The sequence below is a fragment of the Palaemon carinicauda genome, chromosome 2, assembly GCF_036898095.1.
Source record: "Palaemon carinicauda isolate YSFRI2023 chromosome 2, ASM3689809v2, whole genome shotgun sequence".
Taxonomy (NCBI): Eukaryota; Metazoa; Arthropoda; class Malacostraca; order Decapoda; family Palaemonidae; genus Palaemon; species Palaemon carinicauda.
This window is the reverse complement of record NC_090726.1, coordinates 203,979,401-203,983,690: the sequence shown is the minus strand read 5'-3', so window position 1 is coordinate 203,983,690 and position 4,290 is coordinate 203,979,401.

Genomic DNA, 4,290 nt, shown 5'->3' with positions numbered 1-4,290 from the left:
TGTGCGGTTATATCACGCAGTACGTGAAGGGCCTCATTGATCTACATTGATTTCTAAAATGTATGGTTTCAACCCCACGGTTTCAGCAGATGTCCGCATGTCAAAGAGCATGAGGGCGTACAGTTATTTCTCGCAGTGCGTGAAGGCCCTTATTGATCTACATTGACTGCTAAACCGCATGGTTTCGAACCGCTCGGTAAAATAACTAACACTCCCAACCGTTTCCCTCTCCTCCAACAAGAGGTTTAAAACCGTGCGGCAGATTTTCGCAACACAAAGAGCATGTGGTTTGTAAATCACTACCTTCTGGTTATTTTGACACGCGGTTATATCCTGCGAAGGGTCTCATTGATTTCTAAAGACAAGAGAATGAGGACCGGTTTAAAACCGCGCGTTAGATTCCCGTATGTCAAAGGGCATGTGGTTTGGAAATCACTACCATCCGGTTGCTCTGCCGCACGGTTATTTCCCGCAGCGCATGACGTCCCTCATTGGTCTACATTGATTTCTAAACCACAGAGTTTCAAACTGCTCATGTAAAGCATATGGTATGGAAATCACTTCCGTCCGGTTATTTTGCCGCGCGGCTATCTCCCGCAGCGCGTAACGGGCCTCATTGATCTACATGAATTTCTAAACTGCACAGTTGCAACGGCACGGTTTCAAACCGCTCATGTAAAGTGGCCCTTCTTTCCTCAAATCCCTGTATTCGCTTACATCCAGTTACTGTAATGGTATAATAGCTAACATTCCCAACCTTTTTCCTCTCCTCCAACCAGCAGTTTGAAACCACGCGGTAGATTCTTGCTTGTCAAAGAGCATGCGGATCGTAGTTCACTACCGTCCGGTTATTCTGCCGCGCGGTTATTTCCCGCAGCACTTAAAGGGCTTTATTGATATCTAAAGCGGGCCTTAGACACAACCCATCCATTTCCTCAAATCCCAGTATATCTAACATCCATTTACTATAACGGGATAATAGCTAACACTCCCCCCACCCCCCAACCTATGTTTCTCTCTCCTCCAGTCATTAAATGATTGTGATCATCGAACGGTAATCAAAGCGAGAATACTCTCGGGAAATATCGCGTTGTGGCATAATGCGAATCTGGTTCCCACAGCGGAGGTTTCGTTTTAAAGGAAACCGTAAGGAAATTCCTTGATTTGTAACAACGACTAATTGATAACGCCCCCCCCCCCCCCATTCCCAATAAAGCCAGGAGGGAAATTGATTGGTCTCTCTCTCTCTCTCTCTCTCTCTACTCTCTCTCTCTCTCTAGAGGTGAAGGTTGACACAAGGCATAGTAAATCGTGAATGGAGGAATCTCTACTATATGATAAAGAGCAACGTGTCCTGCTCTCTCTCTCTCTCTCATCTCTCTCTCTCTCTCTCCTCTCTCTCTCCTCTCCTCTCTCTCTCTCTCTCTCTCTCTCTCATATAATATATATATATATATATATATATATATATATATATATATATATATATATATATATATATATATACACATACATATAGCATAGATATATAATCTTTCCTGTCACACTCAGTGGCATTGCCAGGCATATGACTACTTCAAGGGTCTCTCTCCATTACTCAGATAGGGGGAGAGGGAGTAGGTATACTCTGGTGAAAGGGGGTACCCCGAGATGTACACTCGGAAACCTCAGTCTCCCACAAATTGCCAAAATAGTCGTGTTGTAGTTAGGAAAGCGGGAGTCGGTGGGAAGGGTTGAATATGTGTGCGTGCGTGATTACGTATGTATCTAGATATGTAGCAGTCAAATGACGTGTCGCGTACACTAGTGTTTTCATATCGATTGCCCACTATCCCATTGTTATCTATGGCATTATTTCAAGTTAAACTTTAAGAAGCTTTATTCCAGCTGTGGCCAAGTTGTGGAATGAATCTTCCTAATAGGGTAGTGGAATCAGTAGAACTTCAAAAGTTCAAACTAGCAGCAAATGTTTTTATGTTGAACAGGATGACATAAGTCTTTTTATAGTCTATATACGAATTATCTGTTTTAATGTTGTTAATGTATTTTATTAAATATTTTATTTTAATTGCTCATTACTTCTTATATCGTCTATTTATTTCCTTGTTTTCTTTCCTCACTGGGCTATTTTTCCCTGTTGGAGCCCTTGGGCTCATAGCATCTTGCTTTTCCAACTAGGGTTTTAGCTTAGCTAATAATAATAATAATAATAATAATAATAATAATAATAATAATTTGGACACTTTTTAAGTTTTATGGCGTCACCTTCCTGTGATAAATGTAATATGATTAAATCTGTCGATCAATCATATAATTAAATCTGACAATTAATCAACAAAATACGAAAATGATTTGTAAAACAATAACGGGTTGCATAATCTTTTTCTAGTAATATGAATCCATATGAAAATATTTGCATTAAGACAAAGGCGTTTTTATTTCTCTTATTTATCATTCGTTTGTTTAGTCTATTCTGTTAGTATTATTAATTTAATATTTATTAATTTATTATTAATTTATTATTTATTAATTTATTAATTTAATGTAAGATCTACAAATTATGCTTTAAGTACAGTTGGACACAGGAATCTCTGTCACACCCATACTCTGCAGGATAATAACCAATACTATATTTGGGAGTGATGGCAAATACCATATAAATACTATAAGGAGAAGGCCACTCCAAAATCAAACCATTGTTCTCTAGTCTAGGGTAGTGCCATAGCCTCTGTACCGTGGCCATCCACTGTCTTGGGTTAGAAGTCTCTTGATTGAGAGTACACTCGGGCACACTATTCTATCGAAGTTTTCTTTCTGTTGTTTTATTAGAGTTTTTATAGAGTATATTTCTTATTCCTGATCTACATTTTAATCTTTGGCACCGTCGTTCAATTAGTTTATTATGCATGTTGCATAAGATTTTCCATAACTCTGACCATCCTTTACATTCAGATCTCCCTGGACAATTCTACCCTGTTCGTAATACTAGGCAGGTAGTTAATTCTAATAGCCAGGCCTTGTCATCATGAGGCTCAATACTACACAGTATTCGAGAAGTTTTATTCAGCTGTTACCAAGTTGTGGAATGATCTTCCCAATCGGGTAGTTGAATCAGTAGAACTTCAAAAGTTCAAAGTTGGAGCAAATTTTGTTTTTATGTTGACCAGGCTGACATGAGTCTTTTTATAGTTTATATATGACATTTCTGTTTTTTGACGTTGTTAATAGTTTATATAGGACATATCTGTTTTGACGCTGTTACTGTTTTTTAGAATGATATATTGTTAATTTATTCTCATTATTTATTTATTTCCTTATTTCCTTTCCTCACTGGGCTATTTTTCCCTGTTGGAGCCTTTGGGCTTATATCATCTTGCTTTTCCAACTAGGGTTATAGCTTGGCTAGTAATAATGATAATAATAATAATAATAATAATAATGATTATAATAATCAATCAGCACTAGATGATTACTTTTGTTCCAGTTACATATCAGCGTTAATTCCAGAGCTTAAAATCCTAAATGAATCGTCTTCTACCTCCTTAGCTGTTTGTTAAGTAACGGGTCTCATTTCCTGCAGGATTCCATAAACATGTCTCGCGCGTAAACTCTGGGGGGGGGGGGGGAATCCTTACTAATCACAGCATTGAACAAGAGGATATTACCTATTGTCTTATCCTTTAAATGGGTAGGACTGAAGTGTCGAACTGAATAATGTGTTCTCCTCTGTCCTCATATACCTGACAACACTGAGGTTACGAAACAATTCTTTGCTTAAAGGGTTAGCTACTGCAATGTAATTGTTCAGTGGCTACTTTCCTTCTTGGTAAGGGTAAAATAGACATTTTAGCTATGGTAAGCAGCTCTTCTTGGAAGAGGACACTCTAAAATCAAACCATTGTTCTCAAGTCTTAGGTAGTGACAAAGCCTCTGTACCATGGTCTTCCAGTGTCTTGGAATAGAGTTCTCTTGCTTGAGGGTACTCTTGGGCATGCTCTTCTGTTTTGTTTTGTTAAAGTCTTTATAGTTTATACAGTAGATATTTATTTTAATGTTGTTAACTCTCTTAAAAATTTTATTTTCCTTGTTTCATTTCCTCACTGGGCTATATTTCCCTGTTGGAGCCTCTGAGCTTATAGCATCCTGCTTTTTCAACTAGGGTTGTAGCTTAATAATGATAATAATAATAATAATAATAATAATCGAAAGTATGATTTTCGGTTGTCAGATCCACAAAAATAACTGCCTACAATGCATTGAAAAAGGACTTTGTCCTTTACCAACTAATAC